The sequence below is a fragment of the Palaemon carinicauda genome, chromosome 37 (genome assembly GCF_036898095.1).
Source record: "Palaemon carinicauda isolate YSFRI2023 chromosome 37, ASM3689809v2, whole genome shotgun sequence".
NCBI lineage: Eukaryota > Metazoa > Arthropoda > Malacostraca > Decapoda > Palaemonidae > Palaemon > Palaemon carinicauda.
This window is the reverse complement of record NC_090761.1, coordinates 47,736,894-47,748,835: the sequence shown is the minus strand read 5'-3', so window position 1 is coordinate 47,748,835 and position 11,942 is coordinate 47,736,894.

Here is an 11,942-nt window from a genome sequence, read left to right as displayed (position 1 = left end):
CCCTCTCTCTCTCTCTCTCTCTCTCTCTCTCTCTCTCTCTCTCTCTCTCTCCCAAGAGCGAATAGTTTCCGTGGATGGACTAAAAGTCCTCCTCTCTCTCTCTCTCTCTCTCTCTCTCTCTCTCTCTCTCTCTCTCTCTCTCTAAGTGCGAATAGTTTCCGCGGGTGAACTAAAAAGTAATCTCTCTTTCTCTCTCTCTCTCTCTCTCTCTCTCTCTCTCTCTCTCTCTCTCTCTCTCTCTCTCTCTCTCTAGAGCGAATAGTTTCCCATGATGGACTAAAAAGTAATTTCTTATAACTCCTCTCTCTCTCTCTCTCTCTCTCTCTCTCTCTCTCTCTCTCTCTCTAAAAAGAAAAGTGTATCTACACCAGTGTATGAAATACGAATTTTCTCTGATCACTCATTTATTCAGTGTCGATCTTTTTTTAGTTTCCATGAATATAATTGTTCGTATCATATTCGTCAAGAAAATAGATTTTTCTTTTTCTGCTGTCCTTCAAAGTCACCGCTCCGTGTTACATGACAGAATTATTATCACAATGTAATTTTATGTCTTAATAGATTTAAATAGATGCATACTGATATTTATATTTGGATATAGAAAGATCATTTTAAATTACAAAATCATTATCACAATGTAATTTTTTGTAAAGATTTACAAAGATACATACTGATTTTTGGATATAGAAAGATAATTTTAAACAATATCTAATACAAATACAGTAATTAAACAGCCTGCATTTTAATAATAAAATTGCTTGACATCATTTTTTATTCAAGCAAAGAATTGGTTTGGAATAACGAAAGTCTTCTTCGTTAACGTCAGTTTTTATTCATGCAAAGAATTGCTTTGAAAAAAACCGAAAGTCTTCTTCTGCATTTCATGAGGTGAATATTTCTGAACCTAGATATGATTTGTTTATAAGATCAGCAGATATTTTCGGAGGCATTGAAATGCCAAAACAAATTCGCCTGCAGATTGTGTGACATGAATCTTCTTCTTTCAAGTTTTGTATCGCTTTTTGATTTCAGTGCAAAAATGCTGAAGTGTATTCGATGGAATTTTCAGGGAATAGAAGAGTTCGTGGGAATATTTTGCGGAGTATGTGAATATTGTGTTTAGTATAATACCGTAAATATATTAGATTTTGTCGGCCATCATTATTTTAGATTCGCCTAGACCATATTATTATTATTATTATTATTATTATTATTATTATTATTATTATTATTATTATTATTAGCTAAGCTCCCCTAGTTTACGTCGGTAAACTTTCCCAGACGTGGGTAAGCTTCCCCAGATATGGATAAGCTTTCCCAGACGTGGGTAAGCATCCCCAAACGTGTTTAAGCTTTCCCAGATGTGGGTAAGCTTCCCCAGGCGTGGGTAAGCTACCCCTAACGTGGGTAAGCCTTCCCAGACGTGGGTAAGCTTCTCCAAACGTGGGTAAGCCTTCCCAAACGTGGGTAAGCCTTCCCAAACGTGGGTAAGCTTTCCCAGACGTGGGTAAGCTTCCCCAGACGTGGGTAAGCTTCCCCAGACTTCTCCAAACGCGTGTAAGGCTTCCCAGGCATGAGTGAGCTTCCCCAGACGTGGTAACCGAACGTGGGTAAGTTTCTTTAGACGTGGGTAAGCTTCCCCAGGCATGAGTAAGGTTCCCCAGGCATAAGTAAGCTTCCCCAGACGTGGGTAAGCTTCCCCAGGCATGAGTAAGCTTCCCCAGACGTGGGTAAGCTTCCTCAGGCTTGAGTAAGCTTCCTCAGACGTGGGTAACCGAACGTGGGTAAGTTTCTTCAGACGTGGGTAAACTTCCCCAAATGTGGGTATAAGCGCCTTCAAACGCCTTTCACAGTCATCCCTTATTGCTGAGGTGTCTTCGCGTCAAGCAATAGAATTGCTTACCTCAGCAATATTTGCACATGGCGACCATTAGGTCGTAACCCATCGGGTGATTGCTGTATGTCGAATTTGCCATTGCGAGTTTCCTTTTTCTTTTATTTCTCGTTTGTTCTTTTATTGCCTTTTGTTAGATTCTTTTGTTTATTATTTATTATGCTTTGGAGTTTCATAGTTGTGTATAGATACTCATACACAAAAATATATACTGGTATATATATATATATATATATATATATATATATATATATATATATATATATATATATATACATAGAGAGAGAGAGAGAGAGAGAGAGAGAGAGAGAGAGAGAGAGAGAGAGATAGAGAGAGAGAGAGAGAGAGAGAGAGAGAGAGAGAGAGAGAGGTAATATAAAGTTAACATACACGTAAGAGAATTAAAGTAATTTGTCAGTTTTGACCTAAACTAGCTTCATTTGTAACCTGATCTATATCAAGAACTAAGACCTCAGACAAGGAATAATATGTTTGAGAGAGAGAGAGAGAGAGAGAGAGAGAGAGAGAGAGAGAGAGAGAGAGAGAGAGAATTTTCAGTCCTAGAACTTAACCAAGGTAATTAGCATGATATAACACTCAGGTTGGGGGTGGGGGTTAGAGGGGGTCCTAATAGGAATCTTGGATAATCTTGCGATTTCATCAGGACTCTCTGAAGGATATCAGGACTTGCAGCTGCTATGGGATTTTTTTTTTCTTCAGAATTGAATATATTTTTTCTTTGTCAGGATTCAGGACACGTTATTCTTATTTATTTCTCTTCCTCTTGTTTTTTTTTTAAGTTTTATAGTTTATATATGAAAGATTTATTTTAATGTTGTTACTTTTCTTAAAATATTTTATTTTGATTGTTGATTTTCTTGTAGTTTTCTTATTTCCTTTCCTCACTGGGCTATTTTCATTGGAGGCCTCGGGCTTATATCATTCTGCTTTTCCAACTAGGGTTGTAGCTTTGCAAGTAATAATAATAATAATAATAATAATCTTCATTGATTTCTGCTAATGATCGTCCCATACTTTTGGATATTAAGTACTAGTGTACCCGACCCGTCAATAATGACGTCTAAATATTAAGATAGAGACATATGCACACTCACGCATTCACACAGATTCAACCCTTCCGACACCCTCCCCTTCCCTAACTATAACCTGCTGGTTCGGTAATTTGTGGGAGAGTGTGGTTTCTGAGTGTACCTCTCGGGGTACCCCCCTACTCACCAGGGTATGGTCACTCCCTCTCCCCTGAGCGTGAAAGATATATATATATATATATATATGTATATATATATATATATACAGATATATATATATATACAGATATATATATATATATATATATATTATATATATATATATGTATATATATATATGTATATATATATATATATATATATGTGTATATGTATATATATTATATACGCATTAAAATACACAATTTTCCCTTTATTTACTATAAATAAAATAACCCAAAATATATGAAAAATTAAATTTATTGAGCTTTCGAAGGGACCATCTCCCTTCCTCTTCAGAAAACAAAATTTTCTTTTCTGTAGAGAAAGAGATGGTCCCTTCGAAAGCCTAATAAATTTAATTTTTCTTATATTGTGGATTATATATATATATATATATATATACATACACATTATATATATATATACTGTATGTATATATATATATATATATATATATAAGAAAAATGAGGACAGTTAGCTAACTAACCGTAGTAGGGAATAGTTTGGAAAATTAAGTATCAATAAGACTAATATTTATCTAATAATTAATATAAACATACATTTTTCTTAGTATTAAGTCTTAAATTCATTACTACGCATTATATTTACTTAATGAATACTTCTAATTACATTTTCAACAAGAAGATATCTTATTAGTATAATGGTAAAATAGTAAAATACTCTTCTCCATTAATTCTCCAATGTATTAAGCTAGTTTTATCCATATTTTAGTAACCAGCATAATTTATAATCGACTATTCGATCATAAATACTAATTGATAAAATTCGAATAACTTATAGAGAAAAATAGAAGTTAACACCTCCCACCGTTTAAGTTTGGTTATCAAGTGAGTAATTGATAAAGTATTGTCATTAAACGTTCATTAATCCTCTCAAGACTCGTAAATTTTAAATACGGGAGAATCTCAAACACTAAAACCATACGGTGGTTTTAACACGGCCATAATGGCGTTGTTGACACCGAACCTTATTCAATAAACGCCAAGAACACTGGGTAGATATTACATCAAATGCGGATACTGACAATAACAATAAATATTGAATGAAATTGTTCATGAAATAACATTTGAGAAAAAATCCTTAATTATAGAAGAGTAAGTAATTAACTATGGTGTAAAAGCTGTATCAGTATTTTGTGTGTATTAATAGGTAAGTAGATAGACTGACTAAGAAATTATCCCTGCCTTGGTAATTTTTATAAAACTTAAGTTGGAGAGGGATATATATATATATATACACACATTTATTTGTATATATACACACTGCATATACCTATATATATATATACATATATATACATATATATATATATATATATCCCCTTCTGTTGGCACACACACACACACACATATATATATATATATATATACAGTATATATATATATATATATATACAGTAATATATATATATATATATACAGTATATATATATATGTATATATATATATATATATATCCCTTTCTGTGTGGGGATACCTTAACATGGTGAAAGGGTTTGTGTATCCCCATGATCAGCACAGTCAGGGTAAACCCATACTAGTTTCGATTGCTGTGAGTTTCCCAACATCACAAAACCCCAGATATGAATAAAGACATGTCTGAGGCCTTTGTCCTCCAGTCGACTGAAGGCGGCTACATTTGTTGTTTGCCGTTGTTGATTTTATATATATATATATATATATATATATATATTATATATATATGATATGTGTGTGTATATGTATAAACATCTCCACTTGATATCGTTACACATATTATTAAGACATTATTAATAGATAAGATTACATCAAATAAGTGAGAACTTTCATCGCAGGACGAAGAGCGAGGTCGCAAAGTGAGCCGGGTGATGGGAATAAGCCTCGCTACTAACCATATATGGGTGCCGGTGGACAGGTGACTTGTTTATATTGAGATAGGGCCGACTAATCAGGCCAGGTTGAAGGTTAGAAGCATAAACAGGCTCTCACAGTCTTGTGGCTTACGGGTACTTTGAGTGTGGCCAATGCAATTACGAGGAAGGGAGAGAGGCAGCCTTAATATCATCAGGGTGTATCTATCCAAAGGCAAATGGGGACCTTTAGACACTTTTTAAGCCGACTGCAACAGGGAGATGTAGTAGATACTATGTTTGGCTTTCTGAATTGCGTCTTAGTATTAGCTTTCTCGAGGGAAGATCACTTGTGGGAATAGTTGAAATTCTTTGAAGGAAACTCACGTTTTTTAAGCTCCTTTTGAAGGATTCAAAGATATCTTGATATATTCTGTGATCAGTAATATCATATACAGTATATATATATGTGTGTGTATATATACATACATACATATATATATATATATATATATATATATATATATATATATACATATATATATATATATATGTATATATATATATATATATACATATATATATATACATACATATATATATATATATATATATATATATATATATGTGTGTGTGTGTGTATGTATGTATTTATATATGTATGTATGTATGTATGTATGTATGTATGTATGTATGTATAGATAATGTTAAGTTAATTTACAGGTATAAACTGTCATAGAAAGACCACAAACAGACGGGAGTGGAAGGAAATGTATGAGGACTTTGTCCTTTAATGGACTAGCAACGGCTGTTGATGATGATAATATGTATATATGTATATATTTATATATATATATATATATATATATATATATATATATGTGTGTGTGTGTGTGTGTGTATTCTGTATGCTATTATATGTTTGTTGCAATACATATCAGAGTTGCACTTAAAAGTAAAAGTAAGAGAGAGAGAGAGATATACCATTTCACGATCTGATGTATGCATATTTTAAGGTCAATTGGTACACACACAAAGAGAGAGAGAGAGAGAGAGAGAGAGAGAGAGAGAGAGAGAGATACTCACTGTTTTGTACGACGACGAGGAAATACTTTCTGATCATGACGACGTGTAGTCATTTAAGTCTGACCTTTGGCCCAACTTCCTTTTGGAAATTATGCTTATTCGTGTCAGTTTCTCGCTGCTTTCCCAGGCTACTGAGTTTCAAGTGCTTTTTTAGGGCTTTTATTTCTTTATTTTTTATTTTTTTCTGGTTCAGGAAGTAAGCGCGCGTATATACTGTTGGTCGAGTTAATTAAATATCGTAATAGATTAGGATTGCATTATTCAATCATTTTGAATTCTTACCCATACTCAAGTTTAGTTTTTTTTTTTATCTTATGAGAGAGACATTTTTTATTAATATTTTTTGATAAGAAAGACTTTTATAACTTTTTTTTATGGGAAAAACTTTTTTATAATTGATTTTTAAATAAGAAAGTCTAATAATTATTTTTTAATGATAAAGACTTTTTTATAATTAATTTTCTATCAGAAAGATTTTTTTTATAATTAATTTTTAAATAAGAAATACCCTAATAATTAATTTTCTTAATTTTTTATATTCACTTTTTTAATAAGAAAGACTTTTATAATTATTTTTTTTATAAGAAAGACATTTTCCATATGTAATTTTCTTAATGAGAAATACTGTTTTTACGATTACTGTGTGTGTCTGGGAAGAGAGAGAGAGAGAGAGAGAGAGAGAGAGAGAGAGAGAGAGAGTTTCCAATTCAGAATTTCTTACAGACTTGACTTTTCCTTCCTTTAGCATTTCAACTAACCTTGAACTAAATTGAATTATAACATCTTGAGTCATTCATTTAAAGTTTTCGTTTACTCTCCCTGATTTTTTTTTTTTTTTTTTTTTTTTTTTTTTTTTTTTTTTTTTTTACAAAATCGCGTACGTTTCCAAACTTACAATAAAACTTATTCACATTTTGAAGTCAAGTTGGTTTGACCATTTAGAGCATTTGTCTTAGTAACAGTGTAAAGCTAAAGTTTCTATTTAGGAGTAGGTTGAATCCTACTTATGGTATTATTACTGCTATTGTTATCATTAATATTATAATGGAATTAGTGTACGCGACCCGTCAAAAAGGACGGATAAATATTTAGATAGATTTGCACTTACACACACACACACTCCCCTCGCACTAGGGTATGACTACTCCCTCCCCACCTACCCGGAAGATGGGGAGAGCTGAGCGTGACCGGAAAGAAATATAATATATAGGTATATATGTATATATATATATATATATATATGTGTGTGTGTGTGTATGTGTATATATATATATATATATATATATGTGTGTGTATATATATATATGTATATACAGTATATATATATTTACATATATATACATATATATATATATATATATATATCCAGACACTTGTTCTTTATTATATAGGGGAGACTGTCATTGAATAAAGGTATGATGAAGTTAACATCTAATTAACACCTTGACAATTGACTCTCATCGAATCTTCAAAATGTTCTTTATCACACAATGAAGACCTTTAATCAAGTTAACGATCGTTTGGGGCTCGTTCCTCGAAGATGCACGAAATAAAAATAAAGATGAATTACTGTCAAATTGCCCTCCACGCACTTCTATCACTCACCCACTTTGCATAATCAATTACCATGAATCGTCAATTTTTTTTTTTTTGATGATCAGAATCTGCAAGAGCCGAAAGTTTCAAGGTCCTTAGGCCTGATTCCGTCAGATCAGCGATTACTCTCTGGAGATGTCGCAGGGAAGATTGGCTGTATAGATTGGGTTTCGTCTTCCTTAAGATTGGGAGTAGATAGCTGGATGATTGGTTGCAAGTTGAATCATTTCCGGTAGATTCATACATTGGTTGTCAGGAGGCCAACGGGTAAATACTAGGGGTAGATAGGGTTGAGTTAGGTAAGGTTAATTCAGTTTGACACATTGGTTGTCAGGAGGCCAAAAGGTTAATTCTGTGGTTAGATAGAGTTAAGTTAAGTACCTGCTGATGACTCAGCAGGTAGACCTATATCTTGGAGGATTAATATTGTTCCTCCAAGAACTGTATGTCCCCCCAAACCCCCCGTCCTTAGCTCATAAGGATGGTGAAGTTGCAGACACTACAAGAAACTATCGAGTTTGAGTGGGTCTCGAACTCCAGTCTAGCAGAACGCGAGGCAGGAAGGTCTCCATTAAGGTACCCTGACACTTGCACGAATTTGTGGCACACATTGTCACGACTCGAGTCGTGAACTGGCGTGAACTCGTCGTGAACTGGCGTGAACTCGTCGTGAACCTGTCGTGACATCGTGGCATGTTGTGACGAGAATTTTGAAATGTTCCAAATTGTGGTCACGACAAAATTTCGTGAACAAGGCGTGAACTATGCGTGAACTGTTCGTGAACTCGTCGGGACGATGCCGGAAGTGCGCAAACTATGCTAAAACAATGCATGAACTCTTCGTGAACTCGTCGTGCCAGTTCGTGTCAATGTGGACAGGTGAGCTGTGATTCTAAGGTAATTTTTTTTATTTTTTTATTTTCAAGTTCGTGCCACAAAATGTCACGACTTGCCACGACAAATTCGTGGCAAAAAGTCGTGCAAGTGTCAGCCTGGCATTGGGCTACCACAACCCTAGGAACAGAATTATGGGCAAAGTAGTTTGTTCCTGGGTGATGTTAAGCAACCATTCGGAAAGTACAATCTCCCACGAATTGCCGAACCAGCGGCTTGTAGTTAGAAGAGGGGGAGGGGTGGAAAAGGTAGAACCTGTGTGTGTGTGCGTGCGTGTACGTGTGTGTTAATTGAAGTAGCATGGGGTTTTTTCTTTACATAAATCTATAGTACGATACAGTCACTAAAAGAAATTCGCAATTATGTGCACCATTGAAAGTGCTTTAAGGAAATCATTGGATGAATTTCATTAATCTAATTGATTTCACAACTGAAGATCATTAAATCCTCTCACTCTTCGTTGAAATCACCTAACCAGGAAGGAGGGTTATTAAAGACACAATCGAGTGATATTCTTTCAGTCGTTCCGTGTCTAAACCTGATTTAGTGAGTATACATTTTTTAGTTGAAAGGAAATATGAGTGAAAGAAGAGTGAGGATAAGTTAGCTAACCGGAAGTAACTTCCATTAAGTCGCCTTTGATGATTTAAGAGAATCTTTAGCTAAAGAAAAGAACGAAGTTTCTCTGCTGAAGAATTCAGGAAAGGAATTGATTTGCTCCAGACACTGGATACTTTGCATCAAAGTCAACGATAAATACGAGGTGGAAAAGGACTGTTTTAGCCTTGAGGGCAAATTACTGGAGAGAGAGAGAGAGAGAGAGAGAGAGAGAGAGAGAGAGAGAGAGTCGTAAATAAGCTTTTGACTTTTTTCATTTACTTAACGAATTATGAAAATGAAAAAATAAAACCGTTTAATAAAGATGAAATAGAGAAAAGAAAGGCTCAAGGAGAGAAAATGAAGACCACTGAATTTTGATGAAGAAAATAAGAGATAAATTAACCAACAAGAACAACAATAAGAGAAATGGAAATCGAAGAATGCGGACAAGAAGTAGACGAGGAAAGGAAGGACAAGAAAAAGAGAACTCTCACCTCTGACGTCATTAGCATCTTTCCAGCTTCCAGCTTCCAGCTTCCAGACACTCCAGGGATTCAATTGAAAGTCTCAACATTGCAGAGGATACTATTTAGCAGATGATTAACTGGACTGGAGTTCAAGTGACTTTGGAAAGGGTGCTCGTTTTTTCTCAACATGTATCTGTTTTCACTTGCTCAAGCTAAGAGAAAAATCGGTCACTGCCACATTCAGCCTTTAAGTACAGATCTGTAATTGTTCAGTGAAACGTAAAATAATAATACTAATTCCCTAATATCGCAAGAGGGTCTGCCCCTCTCTTTTATTCTTCTCCTGTACTTCTCTTTCTCCCTATTTCCTTAATCTTTCCCCTTCCGAGTACCTGCCTTTGAGCTATAAACTGGATTGTATCCAGGGGTACTCTTCCTTTCCCCAGATTCCCCACTTCCCTATTCTTATTATTATTATTTCAGTGGCTTCTTTCCTCTTGGTAAGGATAGAAGCGAAACTAGCTATGGTAAGCAGCTCATCTAGGAGAAGGACACTCTAAAATCAAACTATTGTTCTCCAATCTTGGGTAGTACCATAGCCTCTGTACCATGGTCTCTGTCTTGGGTTAGAGTTCTCTTGCTTGAGGGAACACTCAGGCAGAGTATAATATGTTTCCTTATTTCCTTTCCTCACTGGGTTATTTTTCCCTGTTGGAGCCCTTGGGCTTGTAGCATCCTACTTTTCTAATTAGGGTTGTAGCTTAGCAATTAATAATAATATTATTGGCTGAGTCTTGGAAGAATCACCTATGCAGTAAAATTTCCTCAATATTAACAGCAACGAATGCAGTCGTTTCTAGTCCACTGCCGGACAAAGGCCTCAGACCTGTCCTTAGTCATGTCTAGGGTTTGGACATATTCATCACCACGCTGGCCAGTGCTGTTTGGTGATGGTGGAAGACTTTAGTCTGATAGCTCACAACAAATCAACCTAGTATGGGTGGCCTTGAATAATACAGCTTTGATGATCGTGGTGATACGTAAACCCTTTTACCACGTCAAGGTATCCCCACTCAGAAAGGGATTTTATGTATATATATATATATATATATATGTATATATATATATATATATATATTTATATATGTATACACACATATATATATATAATACACATATATATATTATATATATGTATGTATATATATATATATATATATATATACTTTTTAAAGATGCGAAGGTGAAATAATGTTAGTAAAGAGAAACTGTATCTCGATTTAACAAACGCCCTAAGATCGTCCGAAACTTATTCCACCTTCTCATTGCTTCAACTAAATATAATCCTCTTCTGCAAAAGAAGAACGCAGATTTTATGCACCCAGGCAAGGTGCAAACATTGTTTTATCTGCACAAAGTGTCAATCAACCTCGAGCTTTTTATTAAAAGGTAAGTTCTTTTGTGATTTCACCCGGAGAATAGATACTCGTCTTTTATTTATTCTATTTTTGACTCCTCTATTCACGAGTCATTTCTATTCCTCTTGTTTTTTTATGTGTTTTTGTAGTTCATATTTGAAAGGTCTATTTTAATGTTGCTACTGTTCTTAAAATATCTTATTTTAACTGTTCATTATTTCTCTTTTGGTTTATTTATTTCCTTGTTTCCTGTCCTCACTAGACTATGATTCCTACAACCCTAGTTGGAAAAGCAAGATGCTATAAGCCCAAGGGCTCCATCAGGGAAAAATAGCCCAGTGAGGAAGGGAAATAAGGAAATAAAAAAAACGATATAAGAAGTAATGAAAATTAAAATAAAATACTTTTAAAACATTAACAACATTACAACATATTTAATTTATAAACTTTAAAAGGACTTATGCAAGGCTGTTCAACATATTCAGGAATATTTTCACCAGCACAAGAAAAAGAGGAAAAACAATCACGTTAATAGATTTACGAAATAGAAAAAAATAATAAAAATAAACTGAAAAAACTCAAATACAAGAAATAGTACCGATAATTTAGATTCTTAATAATCTATTCAAGATATTTTTACCACCACCACCACCAAAAAAAAAAAAAAAAAAAAAAAAAATACTAGAAAAGGTGGAATCTTATAATGTAACTTTTACTGAAAGGGAATTTTATTACACAATTGCTACTCAAAATGATACTGCCCCTGGACCAGAAGGATTTCCACGCTAGAGGGGCACTCAACAAAGCGCAGACCTCCGCCGCGGCAGCTTATTTCTCGATCTTGGCCTTGACCTTCGACCTTAACATGTATTAATTGGCGTAGATTTT